This window comes from Hemitrygon akajei, chromosome 12, assembly GCF_048418815.1.
Source record: "Hemitrygon akajei chromosome 12, sHemAka1.3, whole genome shotgun sequence".
NCBI classification, from domain to species: domain Eukaryota; kingdom Metazoa; phylum Chordata; class Chondrichthyes; order Myliobatiformes; family Dasyatidae; genus Hemitrygon; species Hemitrygon akajei.
The window spans coordinates 104,901,807-104,919,036 of record NC_133135.1 but is presented as its reverse complement, the minus strand read 5'-3'; the positions used below and the strand labels follow the sequence as shown (position 1 = coordinate 104,919,036).

Below are 17,230 nucleotides of genomic sequence, written 5' to 3'. Positions count from 1 at the left end.
TCAATGTTTCGGGCCAGAACTCTTCATCAGGACTGGAAAGAAAGAGGAGAGATCCGAGTAAGGAGGTGGGGTGGGGGAGGACAGAAAGAAGTACAAGGTAGCAGGTGGGGGGAGGGGAGGAGTAAAGAGCCAGGAAGTCGATTGATAAAAGAGATAAAGGGCTGGAGAAGGGGAAATCTGGTAGAAGAGGAGAGAAGACCATGGAAGAAAGGGAAGGGGGAGGAGCACCAGAGGGAGGTGACAGGCAGGTAAAGAGATAAGGTGAAAGAGGGAAACAAATTTGGAATGTTGAAGGTGGGGCGGGGAGGAGGACAATTACCAGAAGTTTGAGAAATCGATGGTCATGTCATCAGGTTGGAGGCTACTCAGGTGTTGCTCCTCCGACCTCAGTGTGGCCCTATTTACCCGCTGCACGTGGTGGGGATGTGGGAGGAAACCAGAACATTCAGAGAAACCCACATGCTCACAAGCAGAACGTGAAAATTCCACATAGACTACGCCAGAGTTCGGATCTAAAACTGGTCTCTGGAGCAGTAAGACAGCAACATTACCCACTGTGCCAACCATTAAAATATTAGGCCCACTCACGCCAAAACACACATGTCAAATAATACCTCACATCTTCTAAACACAACGTCACTATACTCCTTAAGTTTGCTAATGGCCTAAAGTATCTTTGAAGGACCTGAACAAACAAGAACTGGCACTCCTAAAGTTCTGAACCTGCAAGGGGACCACAACCTTGTCGTTGGGTTTGGAGGCAGGACCTTATGCTTTGGCTCTTGGCTCTTGGTAGGGTCTGCCAGGCCAAACAGGTAAAAGGGTAGAGGCCAGAATAAAAATGGTCCACTACCCCTCCAGGTTTGGGGGTTTAGCTCAGGGCTAACAACTTTGACTGGTCAAACAAAATTGTTATGGAAACAGCAATGAAGAATCCTTCCACATCTGAGTGCGAAGGTATTCCTGACTCTCTACCCGGTACTTGCATGACTGACAGTAGTGAAAGCTGACAGGAATAAAAGAAGCCATGAACATCGCTAGAGGTGAGGGACCTTCACTGCTGACCGAAACGTCAAGTTAATGGCCTTGCTGGGGTTAATGGCCAGCAAGTCAAGTTCTGAAGCCTGGTTCTAAGGAAGTATCAGAGATCTTAAGGGTTGGTAGGCTAGGGGGAGTTCAGAGATGGGGAGGACAGGCTCAAAAACCAAAAATGATTATTTAAAAATAATACGCAAATGCACACACTAACACATCATTATGGACTACAGGAAGGTACAGATGAACCACCCCCCTTTGGTGCCTCTGTAGAGAGAGTTAAGTGCACCAAGTTCTGGGAGTTCACGTCATGGATGACCTCACCTGGTGCCCCAATAATACCTCCCCACAGCATAGCAATGTCTTCACTTCCTAAGGAGATTGAGCAAGGTTCCCCCACTCAATCTTAACTTCATTTACAGGAGCACCACTGAGAGTGTCGTGACAAGTCGCATCTGGTACGGGAGCAGTGGAGCATCAGACTGGAAATCCCTACAAAGGATGGTGAATGTGGATGAGAAGATCGTATGGGTCTCCCTACCATCCATCAAGGACATTTATCAGGAGTGCTGTGTATGCACGCCCTTAGTATTATCAAGAGCCGACCCATCCATCCAGTATCCTCTTTAACTTTCTAGCATCAGGCAGGAGACTCTGATGCTTAAAGACAAGAACGGTCAGAATGGGAAACAGCTTCTTCCCTCAGGCCATTAGGCTTCTGAGCTCCCTGCCACATCGCATTTGAAGTGTCACTGGATAATTTGTACTATATCCTACAATATTTAAATTATGTACTTTATTTATCTATGCACAATTCATTAGTAGACTTAATTCTTACTTTTGTAAGTTATTATGTGTTACATGCACCACTGTGCTTTACACCCTGGTCTAGAGAAATGTTGTCTCATTTGGCAGTATACATGTATATAGTTAAATGACAATAACTGGACTTGACTCACTCTCACACACAGACACAATAACTGGATCTCTGCCCGAGGCATTTCCATTGTTAAAACTAATAATTCAGTTGGCGACAGGAAGCTGTTATGTGGCATATTATAGAGAGTGCACTCTAATGGATTAATAAGGGAGTCTGTGATTAATAAGGGTGGTGAGATGCAACCCATGCCAACTGCAAAATGAGGTTATGTAGGCAATAAAACATCTCAGGTTTCACGGCGTGGTGGGTGGTCACAAACCAGACGACACTCACAGTTCACCTCTACAGACCCTTGGGTGGGTTCACGGTTTGCCACCCTCACACTCTCCTCACTACTATCATGCTCTCTTATTACTGTTACCATTGGGCAAGAGATACAGGAGCCTCAGGTCCCACACCACCAGGTTCAGGAACAGTTATTACCCCTCAACCATCAGACTCCTGAACCAGTGTGGATAACTTCACTCACCACAATGAGCCTCAGGTCCCACACCACCAGGTTCAGGAACAGTTATTACCCCACAACCATCAGGCTCCTGAACCAGTGTGGATAACTTCACTCACCACAATGAGCCTCAGGTCCCACACCACCAGGTTCAGGAACAGTTATTACTCCACAATCATCAGGCTCCTGAATCAGTGTGGATAACTTCACTCACCACAATGAGCCTCAGGTCCCACACCACCAGGTTCAGGAACAGTTATTACTCCACAATCATCAGGCTCCTGAACCACTGTGGATAACTTGACTTCACTCACCACAACTCTGTACTGATTCCACAACCTGCAGACTCGCTTTCAATAACTTTACAACTCATGCTCTCAATATTATTTGTAATTTGCACAATTTGCCTTCATTTGCATATTGGTTATCAGTCTTTATGTATATTTTTCATAAATTCTATTGTATTCCTTTATTTTCCTGTAACTGCCTGGACAATAGCATAGTGGTTAGCAGAACCACGTACAGTACAGGCAACCTGAGTTCAACTCCCACCATTGCCTGTAAGGAGATTCTATGTTCTCCCCGAGACTGTGTGGGTTTCCTCCAGGTGCTCCGGTTTCCTTCCAGAGTCCAAAGACGTACCAGTTCGTAAGTTAATTGGTCATTGTAAATATCCTGTGATTAGGCTCGGGAATTGCTGGGCCGTGTGCTCCAAGAGCTGGAAGGGCCTACTCCACGCTATTTTAATAGATCGATAATTTTATGGGAATATATGGCAACATACATGTACTTTTATAATACATTTACTTTGAGTTTGACCCAGATGAATGGCTTGCATGACCGTTGAGAGAGAGGGGAGGAAGGGATTGAATAGATAGCCTCACAGTGAACCAGCAAGGAGGAAGGGCCAAATGTCACAATTCTGCCTGAAAGGTGCTCGTGGAGGGGGTCAGGCCAGGGAGGGAAGCAGACTGCAACAGTGACCTCCTTTGGAGCCAATTGTGCTGTAACAGCCAAACGCAATGATTTATCTCACACATTTCTGAGGCTGTGAAAAGTCCAATGGATTCTCTATCAATTTCCTGCATCTTGAAACTTTAACTCTTCATCTGATATGTTGGGGAACCACGTGCTCATGACAGTTTGCCAATTCGGTTTCATAACCTTGGAAATTGAATTTCATGATACGGGCTCTGTCTTTTTCAACATGCGACCAGTGCAAAGAACTGAACAATTAGGAAGACAGAAGAAAACTGCTCTTAGAAAGAGTCTCCCACCATGAATCACACTCCCTCCCCACCAACCCTCTTGATTACAAGTCTACTTCCAAGAGAATCCCACACAGGGACATCTGAACACAGGCACTGGGCAGGAGATAGAGAAGACCAAAGTTCCAGACCACCAGATTCAGAAACAGCTATTTCCCTTTAACCATTTGGATCCTGAACTAATCGGCAAAACCCTAACTAATCACTACAGTTAAGGACACCATGATTCTACCATCCGGCAGGGCCCACACCACCAGGATCAGGAACAGAATCAAGGTCCTGAACCGATGTGGATAACTTTGCTCACTTCAAATCCACAACCTGTCAAATCACTTTCAGGGATTGTACAACTCATGTTCACACACACACACACACAGTACTGTGCAAAAATCTTAGGCACATATAGCTAGGCAGCCAGTCTGGGTGGCGGGGTGGAGATTACCTTCCACTGAAGGAGGTGCAAGGTGCTCCTAAGGCGCTAGTCTACAGGTCAAGTTGTAGCACCTGCTTAGCCCCCCCACCCCCCCACCCCCAGTCAGGGTCACGTGAAGCCAGGGGGGCAGGTGGTGGATGGTCACATGAGCAGCCAGTACATATCACAAGTCCTGGTTGTGTGACCACTGACACCAGGCAGACAATCTCTGAATAGTCTCTGACCATGATCACCCACATCATATAACAAGTCACAAAATGAACGTCAATGACTTTTGCACAGTACTGTATTTGTCAACATGGAGAGCAAATCTGTAAATTTGGAACGAGCAGAGGATGTTGGGAATGGCGAGGATGGAGTGACGCGGGAGGTGGGTGGGACAGTGGCAGAGAAGGAGTGCCAGGGGCAGGTGAGCGTGGTGCGGTGCAGACACGCCCAGCCATGAGACACCAGGCAAGGTCATTTGATTGGAAACAATTCTTTTATTGATCATTACAGAATGTCTCTCTGGCACTTCCTGCTTCTATATATAGACAGACAAACATACATATACAGTGGATTCCAGTTAATTGGGACACATCAGGACCAGCACATTTTGGCTCAATTAAGCGGCTGCCTCAATTAGCTGGATTCATGAAAATAGTTAAAAAGATATAAAAAGGCAAACTGCTGTTTAACTGAGTAACAAATTAGGTATTTAAATTAAACACAGGACAGATTAGAACACTCTCAATATTACTACAGCACTATAAAACTGTGTATTAGTCCCTAATAGTTATTGACGGAGTTGTTGACAGAAGACTACAATCTATGCAGATTGGTGATAACACCCTCCTCTCTGATGATCAACACTGGTGCACCTCAGGTGTGTGTGCTTAGCCCACTGCTCTACTCTCTCTATACCCATGACTGTGTGGCTAAGCATAGCTCAAATACCATCTACAAATTTGCTGATGATACAACCATTGCTGGTAGAATCTCAGATGGTGACAAGAGGGCGTTCAGGAGTGATATATGCCAACTAGTGGAGTGATGTCAGAGCAACAACCTTGCACTCAACGTCAGTAAGATGAAAGAGCTGACTGTGGACTTCAAGAAGGGCAAGACGAAGGAATACATACTATACCAATCGTCAGCGGGATCAGAAGTGGAGAGAGGCAGGAGTTTCAAGTTTCTGGGTGTCAAGATCTTTGAGGACCTAAGCTGGTCCCAACATTATTGATGCAGTTATAAAGAAAGCAAGACAGCAACTATACTTCATTAGGAGTTTGAAGAGATTTGGCATGTCAACAAATACACTCAAAAACTTCTATAGATGTACTGTGGAGAGCATTCTGACAGGCTACATCACTGTCTGGTACAGAGGGGGTGGTGGGGGCTAATGCACAGGACCAGAAGAAGCTGCAAAGGGTTTTAAATTCAGTCGGCTCCATTTTGGGTACTAGCCTACAAAGTACCCAGGACACCTTCAAGAAGTGGTCTCTCAGAAAGGCCGTCCATTATTAAGGACCTCCAGCACCCAGGGCATGCCCTTTTCTCACTGTTACCATCAGGCAGAAGGTACAGAAGCCTGAAGGCACACACTTAATGAATCAGGAACAGCTTCTTCTCCTCAACCATCCGATTCTTAAATGGACATTGAACCCTTGAAAACTACCTCACTTTTTAAATATACATTATTTCTGTTTTTTGCACAATTTTTAATCTATTCAATATACGTATACTGTAAATGTTTTACTTATTTATTTTCTTCTATATTATGTATTGAATTGAACTGCTGCTACCAAGTTAATACATTTCATGACACATGCTGGTGATAATAAACCTGTTTCTGATTCTGAATTCATCCAGAGTTCGTTGTTGTGTAATTTTGATTGACTGTAAATGAACAAAATTAGCGCCAACACCTAGTGTAAATAACAGACAGCCTTCATACAATGGTTTTGATAATTGCATCCTTCAAATCTTTCTTTTCATTGTAACATTCAAGATGATTGTTGATACCTTCAAATTATTCATAGTTCCTAACTTGAAGCAGTGAAAGAGTTTCATTTTCACTCCTGGCCATTTCTGGCATCTCCAGATCTTAATGTTCAAAACCACAGTAAGCAGAACTTCTGAATTGTCTCACCGCTTATTCCTAGCCAACTATCAGTGACAGAAGAAAAACACATGCAACTGACACTATTTAAGAACTGTTTGCTCTAAGCATGGCACAGTGTCCAAAGGCCACACAACTGAATCCATTTAAAAATTGTTCATTCTAAGCACGGTGTAGTGTCTAACAGCCACACAAGTACACACAACTGATGCTAGCCAGAAACTGTTCGGCAACATTCTCCAGTCCCAATTAAACAGCATAGTGTCCTAAATAAACAAGGGAATCCTGGCTATTTTCTCAAATATGTTTTTGTGTTTTAAGAATTGTCCCAAATAAGTGGTTGCCTCGATTAACTGTTAGCCCAATTAAATGGAATCCACGGTGTAAGGAGGTGGTACAGGAGCCTAAAGATCCACACCACCTCATTTTTTACACTACTGCAACCCCCAGGTTCGCCCAGCTCGTGGTTGTCTAGGGGAAACAGCCTTCGGCCCCACCAAACTGGGAAATCACGTTTGTGTGGATGCTGTGTAATGTACCCCTAGTTACAAACCCACAACGCAAACTATCAGACAGTACACCGTATGATTGAACTTTATGAATCTTATTCTGAATATAGGGTTAGTAATGAAATTTTTTTTTAAAAAGGGCCCAATTCAAGTCACGTTGGAGCTCACTCAGTAGCCATTCTTCCACCATCGGTCTCCTCCGAGCGTTGCCGACCTTCAGATCCCAGTCCACTCTACCAGCTCTCTCCATACACACCTTCCCTCTTCATCTCTCGACAAAAGACCGTGAAAAAAACATCCTTCCAGATACACAAGACAAAGCAACAATCTCCGATTGACTAACATGCATACTACAGTACTGTTATTGCCAGCCATAACCCAAACATTGCTGCTACAGAGAAACTGTTACCTCAGCAGTGAACATTTACAGTGAAGCCATTACATTAGCTTTAGCAGTGAAACATTACAAAGAAGTCATTACACTACCTATACATTTTTATATTTCTAATTGGAACTTTATTAATTTTTTTATATGCCTTGCATTGTACTGCTGTCACAAAGCATCATATTTCACATTACATGCCCGTGATAATAAACCTGCTTCTGAGCATCCGTGGAGGCAGAGGGATAGTGAATGTTTTCATTTGCGGTGCAGCACGGACCCTGCTGCAGGATCTGAAACTCGATCATCTCTCTGCCTCCATGGATGCTGCCTGACCTGCTGAGTTCCCCCAAACAGTTTGTTTTTCACTCCAGATTCCAACATCCGTAGCCTCTGATGTCTCTATGAAAACAGGATCTGATCCTTACGAGGTGGGAGCCTATGGGTTCCGGCCTCTTCCAGTTTAACAGTGGCTGCACCTCTGAAGTACTCACTGCCTCCGGTTTCGGACATCCTGAAAGGACGAGGAACAGTAGAACACAGGAACAGGCCCTTTGGCCCACAATGTTCTGCCGTACTAATCAAATGGCCCTCTATAGGAAAGATGTCAAGGCTCTGGAGAGTGTGCAAGAGGTTTACCAGCAGGCTGCCTCATTTAGAGGGCATGTGATATAACGAGAAGCTGAATAAATGGTTTGTTTTCTCTAAAGAGTCTGAGGCTGAACAGAGATCTGATTGAGACTTATAAGTTTACGAGAGGCATAGATAGAGTGGAAAGGGGGTATCTGTTTCCCAGAATAGAAATGTCTAATACCAGAGGGCATCCATTGAAGGTGAGAGGGGGTAGGCTCAAAAGGGATGGGGGGGGGGGGGGCAAGTTTTTTTACTCAGGGAGTGATAGATGTCTGGAATGCACTGCCTGGGGTGGTGGTAGGCACAGAAATATTAAGAGATGTATAGATAGGCACATGAAAGCAAGGAAAATGGAAGGATTTAGACATTGTGTGGGCATTAGAGATTAGTTTAGTTGATCATTTGATTACTAATTTAATTGGTGCACTGAAGGGCCTGTTGCTTTATGCCTTACAAGGTGCGAAACGAAGGACTGCGTGGTGCGCCACTCCTAACACAGACAGTAGGTGGCCGTTGATTCACAAGGAGTTCATCCGCCCTTTGTAAATTTTGTTTTGCTGGGTGCCTACACCCCCTCCTCCCTGGTTAACCAAAGTTAAGCTCACAGATCTTGATTTTGCAGATGACATGGTCCTGCTCTCTGACTAGATGGAGGAAACACAGCAGCTACTGACATAAGTGGAAATTGAGTGCAATAAAGTTGGACTTCACCTAAACGCTAAAAAAGACTACACGACGTTCAACTGTGACGAAGGTACTCTCAAGACCGTAAAGACCGTAAAGAATGATACCATTAAGAAAGTCTTAGACTTCAAGTACTTCGGTTCAAGAATGATGAGTTCGGATCAGGACATAAAGATACGGAAGGCGCTGGTGTGGAGGGCTATGAACGACATAAAGGAAATCTGGAAGTTGAACCTGACCAGAGGGCTCAAAAAGATGATCTTCATTGAAGTCATAGAGTCCATTGTCACGTACGGATGCGAGACGTGGACACTCACCAAGACCATGCTAAAGTCACTAGATGGCTTTTGACGTGAGTTGGCAACAGTACATGACGAATGTTGAGCTCTATGGCGACCTACCGATGCTCACTACTAAAATCGAAGCGAGAAGACTGCAACTAGCGGGGCACTGTCTACGCCACCCTGAGCTACCTGCCAGCCTAGTCATCACATGGGAGGATGAACCCTGGGCGCCCTTCCAAGACTATGGTCAACACGCTTCTAGAAGATAGCGGCGCAGCTAATGTAGATGAACTGAACACACTGATGAGGGAAAGGGAGGAGTGGAGAGTCCATCATCGTGCCCGACGCTGGCCCCCTAGGCCTGAGTCGATGTAGTAGTAGTAAAAGGGCCTGTTCCTGTGTTGTACTATTCCATGAAGTCTTTCTGTCTACACAGTATCCATTACCTGTAGGTTCATGTGCCCATCCCAGAGCTTCACGAATGTATCCATCACATTTGCCTCCACCAATGCCTCTGGAAACATATTTCAGAAAACTTTCCCCAGACATATCCTCTCACTTTAAATGCCCTTTGATATTAGAAACTTCCACCCCAGGGAAAAAAAGATACTGTTTTTCTACTCTATGGCTCTCATAACCTTATAGGCTTCTATCATCCTCCGATGCTTCGGAGAAAATGCACTCTAATCCAGGTGGCAAACCCCTTCTGCACCCTCTCTAAAGCCCCAACGTGCTTCCTTATTGGTATGGGGAGGGGCAACTGCATAAGGCTGAAGTAAGTTGCAGAGAGTTGTAAACTTAGTCAGCTCCATCATGGGGTAATATCCAGGACACCTTCAAGGAGCAATGCTCAGGAAGGCACCGTCCATTATTAAGGACCTCCATGACCTAGGACATTCTCTCTTCTCACTGGAGGTAAAGCTGAAGGCATGCACACAGAGTGGTGAATCTGTAGCATTTGCCCTCACAGGCAGTTGTGGAGGCCAGGTCATTGGGTATACTTAAGGCAGAGGTTGCTAGGTTTGTCATTACTTAGTACATAAAGGGTTATAAGGAGAGGGCTGGAGATAGTGGCTGAAAGGGAAATGGAGCAGCCATGGTGAAATGGTGGAGCCACCTTGATGGGCTAATTGGCCTAATTCCTGCTCCTATGTCTTATGTCTAAAAAGACAAGAAATTCTGCAGATGCTGGAAATCCAGAGCAACACACACACACACACACAAAATACTGGAGGAACTCAGCAGCTCAGACTGAAGGGGATAAATTTATTTGCCCCATTACCTATGGACTCACTTTCAAGGTCTCTTCATCTCATATGCTTGTTATTTATTTCAGGGGTTCCCAGCCTAGGATCCACAGACCCCTTGGTTAACGGTAGGGGTCCCTAGCATAAAAAAGGTCGGGAGCTTCGAGTTATTGCTTATTTATTATAATAATTATTTCTTTTTGTATTTGCAGTTTTCGCCTTTTGCAGTCCACACTGGTGCAGTCTTTCATTGATCCTGTTATAGTAACTATTCTATGGATTTATTGAATATGCCCGCCAGAAAATAAATCTCAGGGTTGCATCTGGTGACATGTATGTACTTTGATAATAAATTTACTTTGAACTTTGAATGATACGAGTTTGCCAGTGATACTCGTGCGGAGAACCAAACAACAGTCACGATGCAGAAGCGATGCCTTCTTGAAGCACAGGGCGCCAAAGTTACGTAGCCATTAGTGCAACATAGGAATTTGGAGTTTAATTAAGACACTATAAGGAGTCTGTACATCCTCCCCATGATACATAGGTTTCCCTGGGGTTTCCATTTCTCCCACATCCCAACTAGGTGAGGGTTTGTAGTTTTCGGGCAGAATCCGATGGGAGTTGGGGAAAAGTAGAATAGCCATGAGTGGGAATGGCCAATGGGTGCACAGACTCAGCGAATGGTAAAGGCACGAGGCTTTGCTCTGCACTTTCCAATGATGACTCTACCAACAAGTGGGAAAACACAGCCTTCTACACACTAAAGACTGATAAAGGTAATGTGGGACTGCATTCAAATGGTGACTTGTTCATCTTCCAGGATTGCTAAAAAACAAATCCAGCAGATGCTCACACCCATCCAGAGTGTGATTACTGAAGCAGCCAGGCATGCACACTACCAACTAAATTATCCACCTGAGTGGAACTGATGGTTACTTAAAACAAGATTTAAACCACAGGATTCTCAACTAACACGCAATTACCAACCAACCAGCTGAGATCTCTTGGCAACTTTGTTGTGGCAAGGTTAGGACTGTTGTAAAAACAACGGAAACACGGGGCTGCTATCATATCACGCCCCAAGACCTGTAGTTGCACGGTCCATGTTGACGTTCATGAATGCCCATGAATACAGCCAAACGAAACAGTGTTCCTCTAGGGCCAAGGTGCAAATCGTGGCACCAACAGTCACAACACCCAGCACTTATAATTACAACACCAGTCACACTAAAATATAATCCAGCCCAAGTCTCCAAGTGTCAAGTCCTGTAAACTGATGGTGCATGGCATGCTGTTGGCAAGAACAAACCCGCAGCAGTCCAGTTGCCATGTGCTCATGTAGCTACAGGCAAATGCAATGCACCCCACCTTAAATTGACACTTCTTAAATCGTGAAAGGCCTTGAAGAGTGGGCGTGGAGAGGATGTTTCTTATAGTGGGAGAGTCTAAGACCAGTGGAAAAACCTCAGGATAGAGGGGCATCTTTTTAGAATGGAGATCAGGAGGAACTGTTTTAGCTAGAGTGGTGAACCAGTGGAATTCTTTGCCATAGGCAGTTGTGGAGGCCAAATCTTTATGTATATTTAAGGTCAAGGTTGATAGATTCTCGATTAGTGAGGGCATGGAGGGATTCGGGAGAAGGCAGGAGATTGGGGCTGAGAGGAAAATTGGATCAGCCATGATGAAATGGCAGAGCAGACTCGATGGGCCAAATAACCTCATTCTACTTCTGTATCTTCTGGTCTTGTGTGATGCTGCAAATCAGCCTGATCCCTAAAACTTCAAACCCCGAGAAACGGTCTTGGCTCCACACTATACAACCAAGACACCATAATGGGCAGCGTGTTACACAACATGCCCTCATGTGGGTAAAACAAGCTCTCATGAAGACACAGATAAGCAGGCAACACGAGGGCTGAATGGTTTAAAATGGAATCAGCCTTACATTCCTATATTCATAGCCTCAGACACCCTCAAAACACTTTATGGCTAAATACCAGTACAAAGGCGGCACACTAAAATATTTCAAACATGAGAAAATGCTGGAAATCCAGAGCAACACACACACAAAATGCTGGAGGAACTCAGCAGGCATCAATGGAGGGCAATAAACAGTCGATGTTTCAGGCTGTGAGACTTCATCTGGAAAGAGAGAGAAGTCAGCATAAGAAGGTAGGGGGAGGGGAGGAAGAAGTACAAGGTGGGAGGTAATGGGTGAAACCAGGAAAGGGAGAGGGGCAAAATAAAGAACCAGAGAAGTGGGAATCTGATAGGAGAGGACAGAAGAGGAGGAGGAGGATGTCGATATGTCAGTTCATGGCCTTCACTGTGTGAACATTGATTTCTCAAAGCTCGGTAATTGCACCCCCACTTCACCATTTCCCATTCCTCTCTGTCACCATATCTCTTGTCCATCATTGCCCTCTGGTGCTTTGCTCCCTTCCCTTCCTTCCATAGCCTTCTGTCCTCTCCTATCAGATTTCCCCCTTCTCCAGCCCTTTATCTCTTTCACCAATTAACTTCCCAGCTCTTTACTTCACCCCTCCCCCAATTTGACCTATCACCTGCCACCTTATACTTCCCCCCACATTCTTAATCTTTCAGTCCTGAAGACAGGGTCTCAGTCCAAAGCATCGACTGTTTACTCTTTCCCATAAATGCTGCCTGGTCAGCTGAGTTCCTTCAGCATTTTGTGTGTGACACCCCAAGATATTTGGTATGTCAAAGAGTCTAACAAACTTCTACAGATGCACCATGAGCATTCTGACTGGTTGTATCTCCATCTGGTACAGAGGCTGCAATGTGCATTCTCCTAATCCGGACAGTAACTCTCCTCCAAACCCCCTCTAAAGCTTCCACATCCTTCCTAGAATGAGGTGACCAGAACCCCAAGAGTGGTCTCACCAGAGTTTCAGAGCTTCAGCATTACCTCACGGCTAATTACTTGTGCAGCAACTTTGAGGGATCTATGGACATGGATCCCAGGATCCTTCTGTTTCTCCACACTGCTAAGAATACTGCCATTAACCCTGTACACTGCCTGCAGGCTCGGCCTTACAAAGTGATTCACTCACACTTTTCTGGGTTGGACTCCATCTGCCACTTACAACAGTAAGCCCACTTCAGTCACCGAGTGACTACAGAGCACTGGAACCTCCCAATGCAAGTTTGCCAACTCTCGCCCTGAAGCCTGAGCAAGTTAATGAGGACAGGATACTGGGCAGGAAGCACGTTCACACGCCGAACTGCACTCATCAAGGTGAAAGGTCAGTGATGCCAAAACAGGAAGAAAGCAAGAGTCAAATTGGGGGGGGGGGGGGGGGCGTTGAGGGGATGTCAAACTGTGACAGACCACGGGCAAACGCACCATGGTAAGAAACAGAATCACATTTGATATCACCAGCATATGTCATGAAATTAGTTAACTTTGCGGCAGCAGTACAATGCAATACATAATCATAGAGGGGAAAAACCGAATTGCAGTAGTTAAATAAGTAGTGCAAACAATTAGAAATAATAAAGTAGTGAGTCAGTGTTCACAGGTTCAATCTCCATTCAGAAATCTGATGGCAGAGGGGAAGAAGTGGTTCCTGAATCACTGAGTGTGTGACTTCTGACTCCTCTATCTCCTTCCTGATGGTAACAGTGAGAAAAGCACATGACCTGAGTGGTGCTGGTCTTTGATGATGGATGCCGCTTTTTGAGGCATTGCTCCTTGAAGATGTCCTGGATACTATGGAGGCTAGACCCCATGATGAAGATGACCAAGTTTATAACTCTTCGCAGCTTACTTCTTACTTCGATCCTGTGCACCATACCAGACAGTGATGCATCCAGTCAATGTCGGTACCTCTGTAGAAATTTGTGAGTGTTTTAAGTGACAAACCAAATCTCCTCAAACTCCAAATGAAATATAGCCACTGTCACGCCTCTTTTATAACTGCATTGATATGTTGGGTCCAGGTTAGGTCCTCAGAGATATTGACACTCAGGAACTTGAAATTGCTCACCCTCTCCACTTCTGATCCCCTTATAAGGATCGGCATGTATTCCCTTGTCTTATCCTTTCCAAAGTCCACAATCAATGTTTGGTCTTATTGATGATGAGCGCAAGGTTGTTGCTGCAATACCACTTAACTAGCTGGTATATCTTGTTCCTGTATGCCCTCTTGCTACCATCTACCAACAATGTTTGCACAGGCATATGCTCCAGCCACAAAACGCTGGCTCATGGAGGTGGCAAAATGACTCGAATACGATGAAGGAAGGTGATGTATAGTGGGGGAGTGCGGGATTGTTTTGGGTGGGCTGTGGAAGGGGATGTCTTAATTTCACTCACTTTTGCTGGGCAGAAGCTTTGGCAGTTTCAACAGCATGATATAACAGAGGGCGGCGCAGTAGTATTACAGTGCCAGCAACCCAGGTTTGATTCCCACCGATGAGTGTAAGATGTTTGTATGTTCTCCCCATGACTGCATGGGGTTTCCTCTGGGTGCTCTGCTTTGCTCCCACATTCCAAAGACCCACAGGTTAGGGGAAGTGGTGGGTACACTACACTGTCACTGGAAGCACGGCAACACCTGTAGGATTCTCCCAGCACACCCTGGGCCTGTGATGGACAACCAACACATTTCACTGTGTGCTTCGCTGTACATTACTGTGCAAAAGTCTTAGGCATATATATATAGTGTTTAAGACTTTTGCACAGTACTGTGATTGTCACATGAAGCGCACAGTAAGCTTGCAAATCTAGTGGCAGCAAAGGATGCTGGGAATGGTGAGGTTGGCGAGCCGCGGGACGGGTTTGGGACAGGTGGCAGGGAAGGAGTGCTGGGGAGATGTTGATGATGGTGCAGGTGTAGACACGCCTAGCCCTGAGAAACCAGGCAAGCTCTTTTGATTCTAAACAATTGGCTTATTGATCACTACAAAAGGTCTCTCTGGTGCTTCCTACTCTCTCCCCTCTCTTTTCCCCTTTTCTCAACTATAATTCCTCCCTCCCTGCCCACAATATCAGAATAAGGGTTATTATCACTCACATATGTCATGAAGTTTGTGGGCCTTTTTGCAACAGCAGTACAGTACATACACAAGATTACTATGGAAGTGCTGAAGTCACACTACCTATAAATACGTACCAAGATTTTTGCATGGTACTATCCATTTGACAAATAAAGCTAATCTAAACTTTAAAAAATGTGGAAAGGTGGAGAAGTAAGGCAGAGTTTGGTGTCGGTGTGTGCCCGCAAACACCTGTGCACTGAACCACATGCACCGAGCTCTGGAGACTTACATTAAAGTGTACTGTGAGAACAAAATCTGTACGCACATGCTCCTCTGGTGAATGACAACTGGTTTAGTTACATTCCTTTGGTACAGCACACACACTTCCAACTCAGGTGACCTGAATTGAACTGAAATCCAATCCTTTTGCTGTTAAGTCTACAAAAACGTAATCAAAGCAACTCTGACTACCAGGGTGACAGATGGACATGGTTCTGTTCACACACACATAGGCGCACAAACATGCTTTCAAACTGTTCTCAATAAATGCAACAGTACGTGAGGGGCGACATGTATGGTGCAGAATATTGTCATATCCCAACATGGAGTGGATACTTTAAGATAAACAGAAGAGATTTTGCAGATGCTGGAAAAGTAGTGGATAAGCCCAGTCCATCACGGTTAAAGCCCTCCTAATCATCCAGTGCATCTACACGAAATGGTGTCACAGGAAAGCAGCATTCATCATCAGACACCACCACCCAGGACATGTTCTCATCTTGCTGCTGCCATCAGGAAGAAGATACAAGAGCCCCAGGACTTGCACCAACAGGTTCAGGAAAAGTCAACACCCTCAACCATCAGGATCTTGAACCAAAGAGGAAAACGGCCCTTGCCCCGTCATTGAAATGTTCCCACAACCAATCGACTCACTTTCAGGAACTCTTCATCTCAAGCTTTCGATACTTATTGCTTATTTATTTATTATTATTGTTTCTTATTATTATCTGCAGTTTGTTGTCTCCTGCACTCTGGTTGAATGCTTTAGTTGGGCAGTCTTTCATTTATTCTGTTATAGTTATTATTCTATAGATTTGTTGAGTATGCTCACAAGAAAATGAATCTCAGGACTGTAAATGGTGACATACATGTAATTAATAATAAAATTTACTTTGAACTTTGAAATCCACACACAAAATGCTGGAGGAACTCAGCAGGTCAAACAACGTTTATGGAGGGGAATACACAGTTGAGATCCTTTATTATGACTGGAATGGGAGGGGAAAGGAGCCAGAACAACAGAAGGCTGGGGTGACGGGGACAGTCACTAGCCCCTCCCCCTCCCCTCCCTCAAGGTCTCCCAGTGGCCACCTATTTCAGTTTAACTTCCCATTCCACGCCCTTCGCAAACCTGAAGGAGGGTGCTGCCTAACTTGCTGGTTTCCTCCAGCTTTTTGTACCTGGATACTTTAAGATACAGCTCCTTCCTTTCCTGCTTCCAGCAAAACCGCAGCAGCTCACAAGTCAGAAACACGGCCATGAATGGAAGAAAGCCCAACAGGTCCATCTTGCTGGACTCCCAAACACTTAGTCATACAGACAGGCTGCTCCATGGTCCAGTGTTTGGAAGGTTTGGATAACATTTATGAGGAGCTTCCATCATGCTTCAGCACCAGTGATCCATTCTCCCAGGGTTAGATGTTCCCACAAACAAGTTTGCTGAGGACAGCACTCTTGTGAGCCAAATCAAAGGTTGTGACATATCAGCACATTGGAGTGAAGTTGAAAAGCTGGTTGAGTGGTGCCACAACAACCACCTCTCACTAAACGTTAGCAAAATCAGTCCTACTGAAGGGTTTTGGCCCAAAACGTCAACTGTACTTTTTATCCCCCATAGATGCTGCCTGGTCTGCTGAGTTCCTCCAGCATTTTGTGTGTGTTGCTAGAAAAACCAAAGAGCTGATTATCAACTAGAGGAGGAAGGTGCCAGAGGCTCCGGAGCCAGTCCTCATTGGGGCATCGGAGGTGGAGAGGGTAGTTTTGAATTCTTTGTCACCAATATATCAGAGGATCTGACCTGGCACCATCACAAAGAAAGCATGACAGTGCCTCTACTTTCTTGTACATTTGTGCAGATTCGATATGTAACCAAAAACTCTGACAAACGTCCATAGATACACAATGGAGAGTGTCCTGACCGATTGCATCACAGTCTGGTATGGAAGCACCAATGTCCAGGAACAGAAAAGCCTACAGAAAGTG

General features: G+C 45.0%; 1 protein-coding gene across 6 annotated transcripts in view; it reads right to left on the bottom strand.

The window, feature by feature from the left end:
* LOC140737333 (BRD4-interacting chromatin-remodeling complex-associated protein-like) overlaps positions 1-17,230 on the bottom strand; it is a 161,617-nt gene that overhangs the window by 83,003 nt on the left and 61,384 nt on the right. The gene's annotated exons all lie outside the window — the stretch shown is intronic.